General features: G+C 36.8%; 1 long non-coding RNA gene across 2 annotated transcripts in view; it reads left to right on the forward strand.

Annotated features, from left to right (window-relative positions):
* The first annotated feature begins 2,834 nt into the window (after positions 1-2,834).
* The window catches only part of LOC121430341, a 39,400-nt gene continuing 19,242 nt past the window's right edge, over positions 2,835-22,992 (forward strand). Inside the window, exon 1 of one of the 2 annotated variants that reach the window (XR_005972020.1) lies at positions 2,835-2,937. This is a non-coding gene — a long non-coding RNA (uncharacterized LOC121430341). Of the gene's footprint in view, positions 2,938-20,538; positions 20,773-22,992 lie in introns of those variants that run through there. The other variant, XR_005972019.1, reaches the window with a different exon arrangement.

The following is a 22,992-nucleotide window of genomic DNA, read 5'->3' on the forward strand; positions in this document are numbered from 1 at the left end:
ACAAGAATGCATTTACTTCAAAGATGATGTTGGGAGTTGCACATGCACCTTCAATATTAGTATCGCCATGCAGCTGTGCAGGGGGGCGTGTCATGTGCGCATTTGTGCTCCTGGCTGGTGCCAATAACCCTGAATGGAGGGAATATCATCCTTGTTACATCTGCTCATTGTCAGTCATCTTGTGATTTCTTTCCCTTTTTTTACCCCTCTCTTCCCCCTCTTCATCCACCCTTCTCACCACCCCTCCCCTTCCCCTCCCCTATTCTTTCGCCTTTCTCCTCACCCCCATCTCCCCCCCCCTTCATCCACCCTCTACCTGCCTCTTCTCTCCCCTCCTTTCCCTTTCCCCTCATCATCCACCCCTCCCCTTCATCATCCATCCATTCGCCTTCCCTCTCTTTATCCATCCCTCTCTCGTCCCCTCCCCACATTCATCCACCTTTCTCCTTGCCCTTCCCCCTTCATATACCTTCTTCCGCCCCTACCCTCTTTGTTCACCCTTACCCTCCCCCCCCCCTTGACCCGCCCTCTCCCTGCCCCTTCCTCCTCTTCATCAATCCCTCTCAGTCACCTTCAACCCTCCCCTTCCCCCAAATGTTTCAAATTTGTGTTTGGTTCATAGAGATACCTGTATTTTGCAAAATTTTACTCTTGAATCTAAACTCATGTTTTATCATCTTGTACTCTTCCCTCCCCCTCTTCATCAACCCCACCCCTCCTCCTCCACTCATACCCCTCCCCTTCATCCAAGATTATTTCAAAGATATTATAATTATCTTTATTGAGATTGAAATATGTTATTTCCAACATTTTATATTGACCCCTGATACATGTAGGTGTCATAGAGCTGTTCGACTTAAAGAACGACCGATGAACCTTTCCTGTGGTAAATGGTATATTCATTAGCGATGGTTTAACGTGTGAGATAGGATCACCAGTCGTTCTGAAAGTCGCTCTTAACTTACGAACAGCTTTATGAAAGGGGCCCCTGGATCATCTAGGTGACTTTCATGAATTAAGCTGTGACCCTATCCCACTTAAACTTATTTAACTTTATCTCAATAGAATGCATGGAGTGGGTAATAATGGTCACTTGATCGTACAATTTTTTGTATTGCCTGTATGAAAAAAATCAATTGAACATGAATTAGCAGCAGCAGTAAGAGATTGGTGCTACATTCAAGAAGTAGAAGAATTGGTAGAGAGGAAGATAGATGTTGGTAGATGATGAGTGGAGGAATTAGTAAGAGAGAGAGAGGAGATGGTATTGCCAAACTTGTGATATTTCTTTTCTTTAAGGCTCATGAGGGCAAAAGGGTGAAACAGTGGGAAATCAACATTAGCATCTGAGAAGAGAATGAGAGAGAGATGGAGATATTAAAAGACAGTGAAAGAGAGAGGAGTGCAGAGAGAGATAGGGGAAGCAGAGCAAGACCGGTCCTTGCAGCACGGGCAACATGGAGGGACGGAGGAGGGACTTGACTCTGGGCTAAATTCAGAGCACGCTGCGTTCATTCTATCTGCCGACCTCGTGTGACCCGAGTGGAACATGAAATGCGGTGACAGTCCATCCCTGGCCTGGTGTACCAACCTCGGAGGCAGGCAACTCCAGCAACAGAGGGTGCCCTGATGAGCATATAGGCATCCACGGGCAACCAGCGGGCCGTCTTTATTCTGGAAAACATTTAGGGGCAATGAACGAACGTCCTTGAAGCCATGCAAGCACCCGTGTGTGTGCTGTCGGGTCAGATACAGGTTTACGCATCGGGACAAGTTATTTTAGTTGATGTCAGCTACCCTGTTCGGTTATTTGTTGTTATTTATTCACATGAAGTGCAAGTGCAATAGGGTGCATCCGTATGTGATGTCATTTCAGTACATACTGTAGATGGAAGGCTTTGATGTATAAGGGAAAAGAGCCGGTGAATTGGCATTTGCTGTTTCAAGTATATATAGTTTTTTTATTTACATACATTGATTTGTTTTTATTAATTGATTAGAGTTATTGAATCAAGTATGCATTCCTTCAATTTGAGTAGTTATTCTAACGGATTTTGATAAATTCATATCATCATCTGTTGGATACAGTGTATCATTACTCAACTTGCTTCAAGTACTATAGTGTCAGCATTTGTTAGTTCTTGATTTATTGCTTTGAATTGATTAATTTCTTTCAATTGAATCATTGATTTAATAGTGTAGGAGGTGTCACATTACACCATGTATCTTTCTTGGGCAAGGACCACCCAAACTCGACGTTTCGTCAAGTTTGTTCTTGTCGTCTTCTGGAGAAACTTCAGGAGAATCATTCAAATCATACGAATTGTACTGAAATGTACATAGGATCTTTCTGTAGGAAAATGAATTAATCCTTCGAGAGAGAATGCTGTTAGTTTCAGAACTAAGATTACAGGGCTTTAATTCCCGCTATCGCCAATAGGCAAAAAGTACTTGGATGTCGTTATCAGGCCTCATGAAAGTTCAAAGTCTTGTACATCCTTGTGGCTGGCAATGCCCTTCTAATCGGTTCAGAGATTTTTGTACCCTTTTTCTTTTATTTTTTCCAATTTGCGCTGTAATGTAGAATGTCCTTGAGAAAAGAAGCCTCATCCTAAATTTTTTTTTATGAATGTTGAATTTTAAGGCTTAAGATTGATTTCAATTTTGAGTGAAAGATGAGTGAATACTAAATGGCTAACCTAATTATTTAAAACCTGTCTGCTCTGGACAACAATATTTTATTTTATCCATATATTTAGGAGGTGATCTGAGGCCCCCAAAATCACACCCAGTTATTGGTCAGCTTGTTTTAATTATTCTTTCTTTGTAGATTATTCTTGACTCAAGAGTTTCCAAAGATCAAATTGATGAGGGCAGGCATCTCTGGCAGTGGGTGTGGTCCGTGGGATCTGATGAAAGTTGCTAATCATTTAACATGTAAGTATTCAAGTTAGGGTCCAGGGGCAGGGAATGATCGAGTATAAGCTAGAATTAAGAGCAATTTTCATTGATTTATTATTTTATTAGATGTTTTTTTTTTTTATAGATTTGTTGTTCAAGACAAGATTTTCTTCTATTTTTAGTCTCGCCCTCTCCCTCTGCTTCCATCTTCCTATTCCCTCTCCTCTCTCTTCTTATGGGATGACTGTTGTTTGAGCAGTCAATAGAGGACACGATCTATTAAGGGTAACTAGTGACCAGACAGCTTATAGGTAGAATCCATTTTTGGTTGCAAGATAAATGCGATTGGTTTCATTGAAGCAATAAAATAACTTTGATAATATAAATTTCAAGAGATGGAGAATATATCAAAGAAGTTTACCAACGATGAATTTTAAAAGAAACACCTTGATATTAATTACTAAACATGTAGCACATAAAGTTGCATTTCGGAATAGGAATGCTGATGGCTTGAAAGTTCTAAATCCTCTGATTATTTCTTGTGTTTTAAGTGCCCCAGCAAGAGCTGCTAGGGTACTCAAAATCCTTTTTTTTCAATCAGAAATGTGGTCAAACCTGTATAAAAATTGCATATTGGTGGTCCCTTTTTACAGGTTGAACCAAGTTTGAGTGTAATTTACTTGAATATCCTTAGATTATATTCATTTTCAATCTTTACGTTACTTGAAGTTTCAAGACCGTAGCTCGCTGGTCACTTTTTGTCCTTTTGAGATGGTAATTGCTCTTTAAAGCAGAATGCTAGACGGTTAGTTGCAACCATGCTGGGAGCTGTAATATGGGTCAGTTCATTGTGGAAATGGACCAGGAGAGAATATTGTCAGAGTCCAGCAAGTTAAGGAACTGAATTTGGGTTGTATCCAGTTGTTCAATTATAAAATCATCTAACTTATACCCCTTTCATAGTGAGAGCCGAAGTGGAGTTAGTCCGGAGTCCAGGAGGAGTTACTCCACTTTGGAGGGCAATATGAAAATTCTGAGATTAGTTCGATCCGGATTCAAAGCGGAGTACTCAACCCACTTCGAGAAGAGGGTTACAAACGGAGTTACTCCGCACCGGAAATGCGGTATGTGCTTATCGCTGTGATCTCGCCACACGTATGGCGCGAACTCGCTTGGAAACCATGGCAACGACTGCGGATACACCGCTGCGGTGCTTGCCAATATGAAAGGGGGTTTAAAGTCGGTCCGCAGTACAAGCGTATAAACTCAATCCGGAGTTATTCCGGAGTAACTCCACTTCGCCTTCAGTATGAAAACGGTATAACGGATCCATGACATTTACTCTGATGGAAAATCTGCATGTTGAGCGAAACATCAAAGCTAACCACTAACCCTAATCCTTACATTGTTCTGAACCAAAAACTCTTTTACAATCCTAACTCTAACCCTATGCCCTTTGAGATATAAAGACAAGAGCAAATGTCTTTGAAGCAAATATCATGTCACCCATCTAACAACATCACGTGTGTAGCTGCGATTAGGGTACTAAGAATTCTTCCTGCAGGTATGGTCTTTATTACCGGGTTTACACAGTGACACGGCTCGGGGGTTGAACACGCGAGCCGTGCTCAACACGGCAATTTTATGCTGTGTAAACGCGATCAGTGTGATCCGCGAGCCGTGTCGAACACGGCTTTTTTGATCCGCCAAAATCGTAGGTTTCAACCCGCAAGCCGAGTCAGACTCGGCAATTTTTTCGTGTGTAAACAGAAAGCCGTGTCGAACTCTCTTGACCAGGTCACTGCGCGCGCTTTCACTTTTGGCATTGTTGTTGTTCGCACGGACAAGATTCGATTCCGGCGGTGAATTTCCCGCGTTTAATTTGCGACGTCATAATTCTTCCGTTCGAGATCCGCGAGCCGTGTTGAACTCGCCTTTTTATATGTACGTATAAACGCGATCTCTGATCCCTTCTTCGCAGTGTTCAACCCGGCTCGCGGATTCAACACCCGAGCCGAGTCAATGTGTAAACACGGTATATGTGTCACATGGGTACTGGGTCACCTTAAAACTTGTTTGTGATTGATTGAGAATCGAGTTGCATTTGATTTTTGAGTTGTGTTTGATTGCAATAGTTTCTGCAACCGGGCACTTAGGGGGGAAAATGTAGTTTAATTGATCCAATGCAAAACATGAGTTGTTCGTTCAATTTAATTCTGCCCCCCCCCCCCTCATGAATAGAGGCTTTCAGAGAGAGTAAGTATAACGAAATTGAAATAAAACAAAAAAATATTGCCGTGGAAATGTAGAGAAAGAAAAGCCAGGGGTTTAGTGATTTATGAATTTTATATACCCAACTTGTTTTCAGCATATGACATTTTATATCTCATTATACTTTATATTTCAGAGTCAAAATATGTGTTTTTGAGGAAAGATCTCACATTAAATTGAAAATTTAAATCCCTTCAATCTTTTTAATCTACAGTTCTTGCATTATCTGTTGCAAGGTTTTGAAAAATTATGCATGACTTCTTTACTGTACTTGCCAAGATTTGCTGACCTCTTGATTGATTTATTTAAAAAAAAAAATAGTTTAATCAGTCAGTTTTCCTTATCCTCCCTCCACCAAATGGAACATTTTAATTACATGCAAATGGCTCTTTCTGGTGGAAAATGGTTAAATTTCATGATTTTCATGTTAATTTACGAATAAGTAGATATTTTCCAAAGCCCTGGGATTCGTGAAGAGATAAATTATCAGGTTTAGGGAATATTTTGTAAGTGAAAACTGTTATTAGGACGCAGAATTACATTTACTTGGAATTATAATTTCCATATATCAAGAACTTCATGGTATAAAGTTGTGTTGTTTCAGATTTTATTACACCAAAAGGTTGAATTTGGCTTTGAACAGTTGAAGTTCGGTGTTATGCCGATTTTAAAATAATCCCAACTTCTTTAACAATAGGTCAACACCAAACTTCGGTGTAATGCTGATTTAAAAATCAGTCAAACACCCTATTAAACCAAAAGGTCAGTACTAAACTTGAAACTTGCCTCAATTGAAATTTCAACTTTGTATTACATGTGTGTTTATTTTAAAAATTAGCCCAACACCAACACCCAAAGGCAAACACTAAACTTGATTAAGGAAAATACTCCAGACAGGTAAAATGAGGTAAAAAACTCAGTTAAACAAAATTGATCATGAAATATGCATAAATGATGGTATTTGATCAGAGATTCAAAACCACCAGTCTGAATTTGGCCAATGTGTACATGCAGATTTGTTAAATCATGACTTTGTTTTAAAAAGAAACAAAACTTGATCATAACATGATATGAACTCCATTTCTTTAACCCATATCTTGTTTTCAAATTTATAAAAAGAAATAAAAAAGGAGAATGCCTCTAGATATCATGGGATGCCATTCCTGTCATATAACCGTTTCCATGGAAACCAGGTGTACTACTCCCTCTTCATCCAGTAAACAAGACCATTCTTCTCTCCTTCCCTGTTTTTGTTTCGTGGTTTGTTTCCAGGGGTGGTGTATACATAACATTAGGAAAGAAATATCTTAAAGCAACAAGACTTTTCCAAAATATATACTTTTCCTCTTTGTATTTTGTGTTTGTCTTTAGAAGAGAAGGCTGGCTTCCCCAAGGCCTATTACTACTCAACTTGGCCTCTTGTACATTTGGGCAGAAATGTCTATATAAACTGATCTTTCTATATTCATTGTTAAAGAGAGCAAACCTGGCCAGCCTATAGGCATTTTCTAGATTTTTAAATTGGATTCATAAACCATAAAGCACAGGTCTTTTACCAGAATGGTGCTGTTTTGTCTTAAAGGAAGGCGTGCTGGCCTATCGGCATTTTAATTTGTGGTCTAAATTGGACGTTTGTAAGTTCATGAACTTACGAGGTGCGGTCATTGTAATTCTTGACCTTTCGACTAAATTAAAGACCCAGACCGGACCCAAAAATGAAATTGACAAATTATATACCAATCGAAAGCTTATAAGCTACTAAATACAGCATTGTGAGCTTTATTCATTTTCACCCTTCCCAGCTGAGTATTTTGCTTAAGAATATTCCAATTATCGGGCTTCGAACCCGGCTTAGAAAATAGGCTTTATTGTGCTTTTCAAATGCCTCGAGACCGTGACGTCACGTTGTGTAAGAAGCGTCGCGATTCCATAGGTTTGTACACAGAAAAACTGGGTTATTTATTATCACATATATTTTTTCCAACATGCTTAAATTATGAAATCTACAGTTTTGAACTAGTTTTTGCCATATTTTATTTCCTGCTTATTTGGCGTAGATTTCAAATCTATCTGCATTCAGATTATGTATCACAACTTTTCCTGACATAGCAATTTAGGCCCAATAAGAGCCAAACAAAGAAGTCACAAAAAAGGCAGTGAATAGTTGTAGGTTTCCATCAATTTCAACAGTGAATAATTGTGAGTGCCATTTTCATCTGAAAACGAAAAAAAAAATTGGATTCATAATATAGAAATGGAAGAAAATACCCAATGCTTTTGTACACAAACCTATGGAATTGCAACCCTCCAGACACAACATGACGTCATCCTTTCCATGCAACGTGGGGTGCTCAATCGAAGCGTACTTTGGAGGAGCAGTTTCTTTGATTTTTATCTAATATTTCTAAAAAATGGAAGGAGATGTATAGAATATTTTTGGTATATTTGTATTGTATGAATCATTGCCTTTCTTTTAATATATGATTGTTTTTACACCGGTCAGGGTCTTTAAGTAATTTCCTTTTTTCCCTTCAATTGCAGTACCCTTTAAGTTTATTTTTGTTCTATGTTCATCTTTTCAAACTTTGAAATGGTAAACAAAAAACAAAAATAGATTATAAGAAACATTTTTGAAGACTATTATTGTTTTTATTGTATTTGTTTGGACCTCAAATAACTTAAACAAAATTTGGATAGGCTTTACTTGAATGTTGGGTGTACAAAAACAAACAGAGTAGTGGATTTTGTCTTTTGCCTCCAAAGAGTTTTATTTTTAACCATTATTGATTGAAGAATACCGGAAAGAATGATAAGGAGATTGTCTAATTCTGAGATTTTTTCATTACAATCTTGTCATTTTGAAATTTTGCATGTGTGTATGTACCCTCAGTGTTAGCAGCAAACCTTGAAAAATATTTTTGCATTTTTTTATGAATGCATTTCAACCCTTCTTTTTTGTGGACAACATGGGATGAGATATATATTCCAATAAGTGCACCAAAATATTTTCATTGTTTTGGCTCAGTGGATAGGTCTCTGGACTTTCAGCCAGAAGCTTCAGGGTTCAAATCTGACCACAGCACTCATGCCCTTTCACTAGGCATTTATCTACATTTGCCACTCTCTACCTAGGTGTAGTACCTGGTAGGAAGGAATTCCTTGAATGCTTCAGCTCATGATGAGGGTAGCCGTGTGAAAGCCAAGGTAATTACTTGTCTTGGTAAATTGCCAATTTGTCCACTGCTTGTCTACTCACCACATGGTCTACCTGCATTTAGTCTAATGCCATTCCGTCCATCAATATTTCGTTTTACAACCAATTGGTCCAATAAACATTTGATCCAATCATCACTTTGTCTAATCACCAGTTCGTCAAATGACCATTTCGTCTCATAACCAGTTGGTTTGATATTTCATTTTCATTAAGTTTGCACAATTAACACTTAGGCTAATTAGACTAAATGGTGTATGGACTAAATGGCTATTGGACCAAATGTTTATCAGACGAAATGGTGATTGGACGAAATAGCAATTAGACCTTGTGGATATTGGACCAACTGATCATGGAGCTAACAGAGAGCTCTATGAACTGATGGTAGATCAAATGATGATGGCAATTGGACGAATTAGAATCGGACCAAATGAAAATAAACCCTTGTATTTTCATCTTACAAACATTTCATCAATCACTATATGACTGTTTTATATTGTTTTTATTGTCTGATCAAGTAACATTTCTCTCTATTCAGTCCATTGTTGTCAGACCCTTATCATTCATGTATATATCCATAAACCATTGTTTTCCATATCAAGTCGAATGCTTACACCATGTTTCTGTATTCAGGTGTTATCTTTAAGTGTTTAATTAAGGAACAACATGGAGTCGTGACAGATTATCGAAGACATGAAGATTTATCTCTCAAACTATTATCTCATGGTTGTTTCTGAACCCCGAACTATCATAACCCAATGTACAAAATTATGGGAATCTTTCTAAGGGACTGTCATAATCTGTAGGGGGAGCGTGTACATGGGAAAGCGTTACCAAGTGGAAACTTGTTGGACTGCTGTGCCGGCCTAACCTAGATCTTGCTCATGTACTGAATAAAGATTGATCAGTTCCTGGAAGTCCAGAACCGACTTTATCCGCCTCATGCATGCTCACAGATGAAATGTGATGTACGTCTCTCTTGGTTTCCCCGAGCATTTCGTGCATACATATCCCAAACTCTGAAGAAACTAGTCATGGTTTGCTAAGGACAATGTGAAACTAGATAGCTCTTCATCCTCAAACAAAATCAAAGTGTCCACCCTATTGTCTACACACTTATCAATTACAAACTAGGTTTACAGTTATGTAATTGGATGTAAAGTGACAAAGGAATAATTTGACCAATTAGGTTTAGGATGTGAGGCAGTATTTGAGGTACAGATTAAGTAGCTGCACAATAGAAGGGTGGATTCAATATTAAGTAATTAGCCAAGATCGAATTGAAGTTTTGTTTGTGTGTTTTTAAAGATTAATAGATAAAATGGTTGAAGATATCATTGAAGTTCTTGATATTTTGATGAATGCTTAATGTATGCTTCACCCATTTCTTCCTCAATGACCTCATCATATCTTGATACATTGTAATATTTGAGCCATTTTGTTCTTATGCAGACAATGGTCATGTACCAACTTTATTCCTCCTGTAGTCCTGTTCCTCCGGGGGGGGGGGGGGGGGGGGGGGGGGGAGGGTACTCGAATTATGAAATTATACCTACATGTATGTGCCGCACCAAAAAACTAAAAGTCGGGGTCTCTTGAAATAAACTATGGTCTTAAAATGGGGTCTTCGGAACTACTCTAGTAGTTTAACTTGCCACTTTACTTCCTCAGATTCTTCTTTTTTCTTAATATATTACTTCACTCCTACCCCGAACCGCTTTTCCTGTTCCTTTTCATTTCCTCTTCCATTTTCCTTCTCAAACTCTTCCATTGTGATTTATTTGCCTTTTATTGTACATTTGCAAGTCTCTGTATTCTATCTTCCTTATCTCTTACCTGTAGAATTTTTTTTATTTCCCAATTTCTCATTCATATAAATTTAAACTTGTCCAGGTTCAAATGCCATTTTTTTTCTTAGAGAATTCACACCCCTTTGGCTGTGTTTGGTCCATTTAAGTATGTATTGATGTATGTATGTAACATTTTGCAGCTTCACCAATTGCTCATGGCTGAAAGAATTTCAGTTGAAAAACAAAAGGTGGATTAATATTGGGATTCCACTTTATATTCTGTTTACCCATTTTGATGTGCGTCGGCTTTTAAATTGTTTTGTCCATATTTTGAGAAAATTTTCCATGCCCTCGGGTTGTGCATTCTTTTCCAACTCCATGTAAACACCTCACCAATAGCAACAGGCACTTCCTTATACAAAGCCGAGAGAACATGATAAAACTTAACCTAAATCATATTTGCACGTCAGAATTGCGTGGTATTTCGCATCCTTTATGTCGGGACGGTCAATAAGGCTTGTTATGGGGACTAAGTCCCAGCTATTTTATTTGTCTCCTTTTTTTTAATAGTTAAACAAATCTATTTTTTTATTATCCAGCTTTCATTTTTTACGAGAATCCTTTGTCTCTCAATCAAGAGCTATGCTCACTCCTTTTGTGCCGTTTTTCTATAGCCAAACAAAGCCGTATTTGTTGGAGGCCTCGTCATAAAAGAATGGTAAACAGTGAACTTATGGTCTTTAATACCATGAAGTAGAACTTTTATTCTCGGTGTTTGTACAGTGCTAACAAAACTTGAAAAGGGATATAATAGAAACATTTCTCTGCCGCTGTTGTTTCCTCTTTGCTTTATGAGATTTTATGGAAAATGATTTATAACCCAATAAGCAGATAGTCATGAGCATGACATTGAGTTAATAAAAATCCAGCATTGGGGTTGTTATCTAATTTTATTGAAATGTGTATTTTTACGATAATTTTAAGGGTGAAGATATGTTACTAGGCGAGAAATGAGAAAAGGAAATGTAAGAAAGATTGATGAATTTCAAGATAGATTGGAGAAAATAGATAATGAGAGAGGGATAGGTGAGATGGGACAGGGAGAGAATAGTAAAGGAGTGGGAGAGAGAGATAAAGATTGAAAGAAAAAAAAGAAGGAAGGAAGGAAGGGAGGGAGGGAGGGAGGGAAAGAAAGAAATGGGTTAAAAGACACAGGAGAGAGAGAGATAAAAGCAAAGGGAAGCGAGAGATAGATGAACGAGTAAAGAGTTTATCTTTTTTTTCAAATCTTTAGAGCCTCATTGAATGCAAATGAATAAAAAAAGGTGGAAAAATACCAAAGTCCCATTGCATAACAGTTACTATAAGAGTCATTAGGTGGTTTCAGACCGCCTCGAAGTTCGCCAGTTCCAGGTATTCTCTGATCGGGAAATTTACACCGATCAGAAAATACCAGGTATTTTGGTAATGTGAAAGCAAACTACGCGTAATTTCCTCGAAAGAAAATACCTGCTAAATAGTAGGTACTTGGCGAAATTACGAGAACTTTCGTGGGGATTTTTCCAAGGTCGCAGGTATTTTGGCAATGTGAAAGCAAATTACGGGAACTTTTATCCCAGCTTGTCGTTGGGCGCGGCGGCGTGGGTGGCTGCTGGGCTAGTGATTTTGAATCTCCCGCCTTGCCTGCTTATCAGACCACACTGCGCATGCTCGTAACTTCAGGAACTTATCCTGAAGGATGTGTTTCAGGGGGGTGTGAATGCAGGAATAATTAACAGGTATTTTTAGCCTTAAAAAGTTCTCGTAATTTAACGGGGATTCTTGTGATCGAGGCGGTTTGAAACCACCTATTTTACCATCCAATGATAACTAAAATGGATTACTTCATTTTGATTGGTGTTGAGCAATTGGGCCCATAGTATTTACTAAATCCCAAACCCTCATTAGAGCAAACTGCTCAAAATATTTTTCATTTTCTAAAGCACTTGAACTCTGTAGATAAATAATTATTTGTTGAAAAGTATTAGTAATTGTTGTCTCAGTCTTTTTATTTCAACAAGTTTTACCCCTGATTTGGTGGTTTGTAATGTTGAATCTGAAGCACACAAAGCGTAAGTTCCCAAATACTGTTTGCTTTCAGTTTAGCTGACGAAACTTCTATTATCTATTTATCGGCTTGATATCCAAATTATTTTATTGATTTCTTTTTATGATATAAGTTTTATTATCTGAATCTGAAGGACAGTCTGGATTGTTGATAACATATTGTTTTCTTTCTTTATTAGTTTTTTATTATTCAGTTTATTCGCATCAGTTCACTTTTGGTTAACTTCCCTAGAGTGGCCATATATTCTAAAATAATTGAGTGGTTTGTCACAATATTTTAAACAAATAATACCTTAAAAACAGATGAGCATAGAGGTAAATATATATCATTCTGAAGTTTCTTGGAAATAGACAATTTTGTGGATGCGGTTCATTTGTCACAAACAGATGGTAAATAGAATGGTAAATTGGTAGTGATTTTTTACCTGATGGCTAAGAAAGCATAACGCTTGGAAGCAAGAAAGCAACAAGAGGACCAACGGCTTGAAGTCCTCTCCATTTCATATTTGGAGCAGCCTTCCATCTCCATTCGGAATTTCAGATTGTGTTTTTGTAGTTTTCCTGACATAGCATTCCTAGCCGGATAAGAGCATATAACAAATCAATCACACCAGCATGGTCAAGAGATGTAAATCTTTGTCCATTTATAGCACTTGTAATTTTTGTCTCACCTGCATAGCAGGGTGAGACTATTGGCGCCGCATCTCTGACGGCGGCGGCATCAACATCAAATCTTGACAAAGGTTAAGTTTTTGAAATGACAGCATAACTTAAAAAGTGTATGGACCCAGTTCATGAAACTTGGTCATAAGGTTAATCAAGTATTACTGAACATCCTGCATGAGTTTCATGTCACATGACCATGGTCAAAGGTCATCTAGGGTCAACGAACTTAGACCATGTTGGGGGAATCAACATTAAAATCTTAACCTAAAGTTAAGTTTTTGAAATGTCATCATAACTTAGAAAGTATATGAATCAAGTTCATGAAACTTGGCCATAAGTGTAATCAAATATTACTGGACATCCTGCCCGAGTTCTAAGTCACATGACCAAGATCAAAGGTCATTTATTTTAGGGTCAATGAACTTTGGCCAAGTTGGGGGTATTTGTTGAATTATCATCATAACTTTGAAAGTTTATGGATCTGATTCATATAGACATAAGAGTAATGAAGTATCACTGAACATCCTGTTTGAGTTTAAGGTCACTTTTCAAGAATGCTTTCTTTGTTTTTTATTGTTTGAATTATACAATATTTCATTTTTTTTAATAGATTTGACAATAAGAACCAACTTAGTATTAAAAAATGCTTATTCCACATGTTCAGGAAGGAATTAATTGTTGTATCACTTGACAATGAGGAGAAAATTAGAAAAATCTTATTCATATAATAAAATACAAAAGAAATAGTGAGTGGATGACGTCATAGTCTCCTCATTTTCATACCAGTCAGGATGTGCATATAACTGTTTTGTTAAATTAAGCGAAATGTCACAACTCTCTTATTTTACATCCGATTTTGATGAAATTTTCAGTGTAAAGCTTGTTGGGTTTTTCTCTTTTTATTGAAATCAACTTTTTGTTGGGGTGGACTTGTCCTTTAATGAACAGTGTTGCACAAGCAATCTGATATATGTATATAATGTTCATATCAAATGGAAAAAAATACTTGAATAATTCAAGAAACATGTAGTTATAATAACCTATTATTCACAAAATAATCTATTATGAACAAAATAATGTTGGAGGATTTTAACCTGTTTAATTGGGCCATAAATAAAAGATTGTTAATGGAAATACTTTGAATGAGTTCTAGTTCAATAGATATGATAATTGAATGAAATGGATTTCTTTTATTATTGTATTGAATACTCACTTTTCAAGAATGCTAGCAATTTGGAAATTAACTCAGAACTACCAAGGCCAACCCTGTGGAACAACAAGAGGTTGATGTGCTTTTTGTTTTGTTTATTTTCAGAAGTTTCTTATTCAGAGAAGAATAGGCGCATTTCTTTTGCGGCGAGGTATTTGATTTAGGGCGGTAAACACCTGCTGAATAGGAAACTGAACAAGATTAGGGGGAAGAAAAATGAGGCTCCAAGTATCGGGGCTTTGTACCAGGACCTTTGAGTTGGACCAACGGTCCGGAACCAACCATTAACTATGGATGGGATTCCATTGAACAATGCAGCCGTCATTTCTTTCATATCACTTCTCACCATTGTGGAAGCCTTTCTTTTCAATCTCGTCATCCATTCAGGCAGAAATGTGTAATTGTGCCAAGAGAAGAATCGCGTGGTAACGTCGCACAAAAGCCCCCAAACAGGAGCTATTGTAATGCTTTGATAAACCTCTTTAGAGGGCGGCTTTGGAGTGGGTTTCGGCTCATTGTGTCCCCTCGACTATCGGCCTGCGGACAAATATTTTGATGTGAAGATAATAACGATGACAGGCCAGGGTGAGTGCCAGTGCACTGTGCATGCTCTCAGTTTCTACCAACACAATGGAACGGAATTGAGAGGAAATATGATGAAAGAGTTATTTTTGTCATTTGTGAGATAATTCCATAGAAGTGCTTCTCTTTAGCCCCCATAATGGTTCAATCTAACTGACTCAATAGCATCTTTGGTACTACTGGAAGTTTTAGTTTCTAAGGGCTATAAACATAATTCACTAATAGACAATAGATGTCCCATTGGACATTTGATGTGTTTGGTTTAATCAAATAAATCCATGGAACAGCAATGAAAAAAAGAAACATTTATCAACTAAGGACCATTATGTTCATGTATTAGTGTCATCTCAGACGGGTAACAGTACTTCTAGTCTCTTAATTAGTTAAATAATTTAAGATAATTGCCCTTGAAGTTGCCAATCAAATAAGCATTTAAAGTAGCCTTGAAAATCATCTTTCTAAAAGGAAAAACTTTAAAACACTATGCTGTTAAATATTGTACTCGTAATCATTGTAGAGCCTCAATGCTTTTATTTTTTGTGTTAAAGAGTATGATTATTAATTGATCTTTACCTTAATAGATGTTGGTTTCTTATTTTAATAAGCCATCAGTGGCAAAGAATATATTTTCCTTGAATATGAGTCTTTTTACAATTCACCACAAAGCCAACTTTAAATGATATTGATATTCTATGAGCAAATATGTAAGTGCTATCAAACTTATATCAGTTAAGTGCAACTTATCAGCTTCATAATTTTTAGTTATTATATTGAGCAATTGGTTATTAAATGAGAATCAAACTTGAATTCACTTGGTGTATTAAATCACATATGTTCAACTTTTTATCAGCACCCAACATTTTATGAACCAAAACAAATCTTTTTGCATGATTGAATTTAGATTTCTTAACATTTTTTTAAAAGTGGTACTCCTAAGTGATATATTTTTTATTATGACTGATTTTATATTTATAAATTTACCCATAGAATTTTATTACACTGTAGGTCCAGATTAATCATAGTCAAGTGGTTATGACCCTTGTCTTCCAGTCTGAGGGATGTGGGTTCAATTCCAAGCCATTTTGTGTTTTCCTTCAGCAAGAAATTCACTCACACAGTGCTGCACTCAACCCAGGTGAGGTGATAGGTACCAGGTAGAAAGAAATGATATGAATGCTTGAGCTGCTAGGTAGCCCAGATTAAGCTGGGGCAAATAATAATAGCATCGCCCCCTGGGAGAACAATTTTCAGAACTGAAGTGGCTACCCTGGGTAGATATGCCATTTTTATTATTTATTATCATATTGGTAACCATGTTTCTCCTCCACTCCCTTTCATTCTTTGAGTCATAATAACGAATACGGATATGCAAATCAGTCAAAACATGATAATTGCAAAATTTGATGTAAAGTTGCCAATTTGCATTGCAAACAATGATTTCCTTGTTTTAATTGTGTTGGCAATTTAGAGTGTATAACGACTGGCTTAAGATAAAATGGCTGTTATTTAGGAAAGGGCACCACTTACTCTATTGGCAATGGGGTTACCCTGTTCAGTATATTTTGATTTGTCTATTTTCTAATTATATTAAGAGAAACTACAAAGTGTATCTCTTGTAGAAGACATCACACCTCTGGGCTTTTAATATATCTCGGTACACTCAAGTATTGGAATCAAAAGGAGATAACTCCTATGGTCCAACAGCACCCTTCTCACTCTAACACATGAACTTGAAAAAGCAAACTCATTAAAGTACAAACAGTTGTAATCTTGTTTACAGAAAAACTATTGAAAAAAATCAATAATTCCATGCATATTATCTTTCCACCAATCTGGTTGCCATTATGTATTGTGGTTACCTTTTTAAAAACGATTGTTTATCTATTCAAAGGAATCTGAACACACACATTGAACTGGGAACAGCAGTGCTTTGATATAAATTTTAATATTTTCATGTTTGATTTTAGTACAATGACACGTTGATAATATCATTGATGTTTTAAAGTGTCGCCACAACAAGAACAATTCGAAGAGACAGCAGTTGAGAATGAAGCTCAAAATGAAATCAAACTTTAGCAATGAGATTAAATCAAATATGTTATGACAGACAAGTTTTTACAACTACTGCATTAGTTTCAATTATCAAACTCGTGGGGGTATAAATGCAGACCCTTCAGTTATGAATTAATTGTTCGGGGGGGGGGGGGGTCTGTTGTGTGACCACACACCGTCCCTTGAATAAGAGCTTTAGCATGATATTATGTATCTACACCTGCGATTGCATGATAGTATTGACCAGGGGTGGTATCCTGAGGTCATTTTATCTTTAAAATATTTTATTTTATCTCTTTATGAAAGAGATTATTCGTAGTAGAATTAATGCCTGTCATGTCTGTTTATGATACGTAAACATGAATAAGGAATAAGTATCTGCATAGTAAACAGTTTCCCATTCAATGTTATTTTTCGCCATTCTATCTAAATGAAATGATAAAACGATTGTCTCAACTGAGAAATGGTCCTTCAACTTATAAATAAGGGGTGAACAAATGTAGTACCCAAGTTCAAAACAATTAATTACAATCTTCACGTCCATTAAGAATAATTCAACGTCCGTGGAAGGCTGTGTGATGCACAGCTGCACGCAAGTATTTAAAGAACCACTAAATGATCCCTCATTTGACATCACTAACTTTGGCCATTAAACTTATACAAGTGTAAACAACTTTCGGCATATTTTCTGAATTTTAATCGGTCTTTTACAGTTTGCTTTCAGTTTTATTAATAATGGTGAATTTATATGATGAGCTGATGGAAAATATGTAAATTTTGATGGCCCTACAGTCTTGGTCTCAGCGGCCTAAAATTTGAACAAGTGGAATACATATCGGAAGTGTGGTCTGGGTCCAACTTTAGTGTTACTCAAGGATAGACTAGAGAGAAATTCAGTTTTAAGTCCTGGCCCTACAAAAAGCTCTTTTCACACCCTCAACTTGTGCAGTAGGCCTGTTTCATAGAGATGTATAACTGTTGTGTAACTTCCATGGAATTCTTGATTGTGATTAGCTGTTGAGCCCTGTTACCATGGTAGTTGCTATTGCTACAAAGTTACCATAGTTTTATCTCTTTATGATATGGGGCCAGGTCTGTTGTATAAAAGTTACTTCTCTGGTAACTTTGCCATCCGATGGTAACTTCCATGGCAACGATGCTCATCAGCCAATCAAATTCAAGGATCTATGAAGATACATTTGATGGCAAAGTTACAATAATAATAAATTGTGTGCAAACGACTGAGTCTGGTTCATTTGAATTTAGGAATAAATGGGTGATCTTTAATTGAATCGGGTATGCACTTGTGTACTAATTACCCAACTGACTCTTTACTCAATCCGATAAGGCCTATCTTTCAACTGATTTCAACCGTACTTACCCATTATCGTTGTGTTTGTAATCTATTTGTCTCATTCTTGTTCAATAGCCCAACCTCTCTATGGTGTCTTTGAAGCAACCAGATAAGATTATGACAAAAGCATTTTGTCTTTGTGGCAGCTACCAGCTTTGCTAAACTATGCCGGGGAATTAGGGATAAGCAGATCTTGATTATCGCGATAGCTTTTAGGGTATCAGTTCTCAAGGGCCCTCAGCGCTATCTCGGTACATCATTAAGATATGATTTGCCACATCTTTATTTTGTAATTGAAGGCCGGGATATGACGAGCAAATGGATGTTCAAAGTCTTTAATAAAAGCTTCTTCGACTTTGTTTGCCCGTTTGTAGAGTTGTAAATTATGTTGACATTGATATGACAAGCTGACAACTTCAGTACACAAATAGAAAATGAAATGAAGGCAATGTCTCGGTTTGCTGTTGTCATTGATGTAATTGAATGTTGATATTTTTTTAAGGGAACTAGGAGGGCGGTGTGTTGTGATGTTTTTTGTTTTTGATTTGATTCAAACATAGGCACATAAAGTCTGTTGTAAGCTGTTGTGGTGTAGTGGCTTTTTATTTTGACAAATTATGTAACGGTTAGGGACCTGGCACTAATGTTGTTTGGCAAGGCATTTGTTTATATTTGGCACTGTCCACCCAGGTGGATGATGGTTACCCGATAAGATCCAAATTTTAATGCAATTAGTTTGACGTATGTGTGATTGTGAAATTTTATTTGACAAAGAGCAAAATGATAAGGAGGCGCGGTGACAGGACAGTTATACCAATTCAAGAATTATTTAGACCAAATATCGATTGGACCAACTGGTTATGGGTGGGTTTAGGACTGATGGCATTAAACTATCTGAGAATACATCTATCTGCTAATAGACCAAGTGGATAAAAGAACAAAAACCTCATCTTGGAAGCTTTTCCCCAATACTTAAATCAAATAAAATGTTATCTTCTCCATCAGTTTCAATGTACACTTAATAGTTAACAAGGTTTTATGAATATAAAAATTTCCTTGAGATATTTATCATTCAAATGATGAAAAGGTGATTTGAATAATTGCAGAGTTGTTTAAGCTCTCAAGTTGGTCTCCAAAGTGAAAAATGGACATGAACTTTTAAATACTGCATTTGTTTAAGTTTCCAAGTTGCTTTCCAAAAAAAAAATAATGACAAGGAGGTTTTGCATATTGCAGTCGTTTAAGTTCCCAAGTTGCTTTCCAAATTGAAAAAATGGTTAAGGGGTTGCTGCACTTGTGCGTGTTCAGCATTGGCCTTGAATAGTGATGAATTACTGGTAAACGATAAAAAAAGAGTAGAAAAATTGCCTCTTTATATGGATTTGTGGTTTAGAATAGAGTGAGGAAATTGACAAAATAGGGGGATAATGGAACATCGTTGTATCCCTATCATAAAGTTAGCACAATGGCGGACAGTGGATGCCTTTTTTAAAAGTTGTTTTTGCCAGTCAGAGGAAAGATCCCAGTAATAGTGAACTTTGATAATGCCTTTTAGTCCCACCTGTGTTCGTCTTTTGTTGGTTAGTGACAAGGCAGATAAATAGGAATTTTGCAAATCACATCAGATTCATGCACAAAGGAGACAAAAGGAGGCTGTTTTTAATATCCATTGAATTCATCTTTTGCTTGGTGTGGGGCGAGGCAGCAAAACAATTCCTCCTTTTTTGCTATTCACCCAAAAGTTGCAAACTGTCTCCTATTCTGCATTTTAGTGTTATATAGAACAGTAGGGGAAGAATAGGAGAATAGAGTCTGTTGATTGCCAAAATATTTTTAATTCTTTTCATCCCATTGTGTTGCAGCTCCTCACTTCTATGCTTGCTATTTCTTGGTTATTGAAAGGGGGCGGACAATGGCGGAGGTACAGTGGGGGCACCCAAGCGGGCACGACCAATGGATGTCTTTGAAGTGCTTTATAATAGAATGAAAAGTACAGAGAACAGTGCGACAAAGCAGGTGACATGCTAGTCTGGCTCGGAACATAATGATCCCGCAGATTCAAAGCCTTCCTATTCATGCTGCTCCCTTTCATGATAATAACCAACCTTCCTCTTTTCTATTTCCCCCTGATTCCTTTTCAACTCCCGACCGATTGAATAGCCCAAATAAGTCACCAACCATTATTAGTCAATGACGTTTTCAATGGCTTGTTTGGTTGTGTTCTCCCCCCAATTTTCTTTTGCCTTTTGTTCGGCTCACAGCACAGGGTGCCTGCACACACACAATTGAATGAATCGAGTTGGGGGTCTGAAAAGAAATGGGGAAGAATGGGAGGACATAATGGAAAAAGAATGATTGTGTGAGGAAAAAAGGGTCCGGTATTGTGTTCTGTGTTTGTGTGTGTTAACTACCTTCTAAAGAATACTCTTATCTGGTTGAAGAACAATTGAGGCAAACACACAAAGCTGGCAGCTAGTTCTCTTAGGGTTGTGGGGGCTAGGACTGATTGTTGAGTGGATGTTGAACGGGCCAGCCGGGAGGCGGCCGCGTGGCCTGAGTGGTTGTCAACCAAAGGGCTCACTTACTTTGATTGTTACACCTGGTGTGTACGAAGAGAATAGCGTTTGGTGTAAGTTGGTTTTGCCCATGTAATGATGACAGATATATAGCCTAAATGAGATTCATAACCCTACCATTTGGTTCTTAAATTGATGTCCGTGGGGGGAGGCATTTGAATATCTTTACGTTTGGTTGCTTTTAGCAAATTAGTTGCAAGATAATGATAGGAGAAAGAATGAAACATTCTTATCGCTTCGAAGAAATGGCAAATTTACAACCTTAATATTTTTTAGCATTACTTTATGTAGAATTCACACAAAAATTATCTCTTTTTTTGGTAAAATTATTTTCATATTTGCCTGTGCGTCTTCATAAAATTAAATTGAATGGGATGTTATATCTGTGATCAGTAAGGGGGGCAGAACTGATAAAATTGACCATGTTGTTTTCTACCTCAGTATATTTGTTGCCTAAGAAAGATATTGAAAGTATTTTGGGTGGTTTCAAAGAGCCTTATTCACAAGAATCCCTCTTAAAACTTTTTTATTCATGAGACTACTGTTTTGAATTAATGAGCCCACTCTTCAAACTATGGACTCATGAATAAAGTAGTGTACTTAACCATGGCAACAGACATCAATTTAGCGCACTGTGACAAAAGAGCGCATCAGCATTGGACATTTTTTAATATACGTGGTAAATAAGCATATTACAGGAATTTTGCATAAACGAATGGGTTTAAAGATAAATGAAAGTAGTTGCAGTAATCTCTGATTTCACGAGAAAGTCGGTAAAACCAGGCTTATTTGTCACTATATCATCGAGGATCTAGATCTGGTACAGTTATAAACTGAACTTTGTGAAATCTTATTTTTCTATGCTGAAAAATTTTCACACTGAAGATCAAGAACACAGATAAGCGCACGTGGAACAGTGTATTATTATTGCTTGGAATGTCGGCCCTACGCTTGACCCGAATCCTGTGCTTATTTGCTAATTTCTCAGCAATTACACAATTTCTTCTAGAATTCTTTGGCACATATTTTTTATTTATACAAACAGACACTTTGGTGGTCATTTTATTGGATTCTGTACGAACTCATTTTTAAATCGTTGCCACAACTGGCATTTATCTTTAACCGATGGTTCTAAAAACCACCTTTGTGAATTCAGGCCAATGTGACTTTTTCATTTTGATAGAATTCCTTTTCAAACAAAATTTATATGACTTTGATGCAAATCATCCAGTGAGAAAAGCCATAGGAGTGCATACAAAGGATAAATTTATTGTTGTTGTTCTTAAAGCTTGTGTATAGTTTTGGTAAATCCACCAAAATGCACCTATCACTATTCCAATTCATTGCTAGCTAATATGAATGGATATGCCCTATAACAGTTATGATGTGGAGGATATGAAATGAAAATGTGTTTTACAGGATAAATTTTGCGATTTTACATGGAAATTTAACTTGACCGGGTCACCCGATCAAATTAAAATATCTGTGTGTTTTTGTCTTTCAATTAAATCCTATTCCAAATCATGGAATGGGCTGAAACTTTCAAGATATGTTCTTGGTCTGTAACTTTTGGATATCTAATCACTAAATTTATAAGATAAGTGCTTGAATGCCCATTTTTTAATTTAAAACAAGCATCGCCGAGAGAGGGCGCTATATATCCAAGATTTGAATATTTGAAATTTTCTGAGAGAAGTGCAGTTGGAAAAATATCTAACGGTCTCTACGCTTCAGTAAGACTGTCATATTAGATGATATTCGATTATCAATCACATTATTGACCCTTTACCAAAGCTATACACAGGCTTTAAGCTCATCCGGCCCGAAGGGCCAAATGAGCTTATGCCGTAGCATGGCGTCCATCGTCCGTCGTCTGTCGTCCGTCCACAATTTCATAATGCTACTTCTTCTCCATTTCAATTCCAATTTCAATTCTGTTTGCTTTATATGATAGCATTAGGTGGGGGATTCAAAACTTGTACACAGAATTTTGAAATTCATTAAATATGCTAATTTATGCACATTTTTCAAAATTCTCAAAAAATGCTTCTTCTTTATTTGTTGACCGATTTTGATTTTTTTGCTTCCATCTGGTAAAGCTTCATGAGGTTCACTAAATTTCTACACAGAATTTTGAAATTTTGACTGGAATAATTTATGCTAATTTATGTAATTCATAAATTAAAAAAAATGTTTTTTCTTCTTCATTTGTTGATCAATTTCAATTTTGTTTGCTTTATATGAAAACTCGAGGTGGTGATACAAAATTTAAA

This window comes from Lytechinus variegatus, chromosome 16 (genome assembly GCF_018143015.1).
Source record: "Lytechinus variegatus isolate NC3 chromosome 16, Lvar_3.0, whole genome shotgun sequence".
NCBI classification, from domain to species: domain Eukaryota; kingdom Metazoa; phylum Echinodermata; class Echinoidea; order Temnopleuroida; family Toxopneustidae; genus Lytechinus; species Lytechinus variegatus.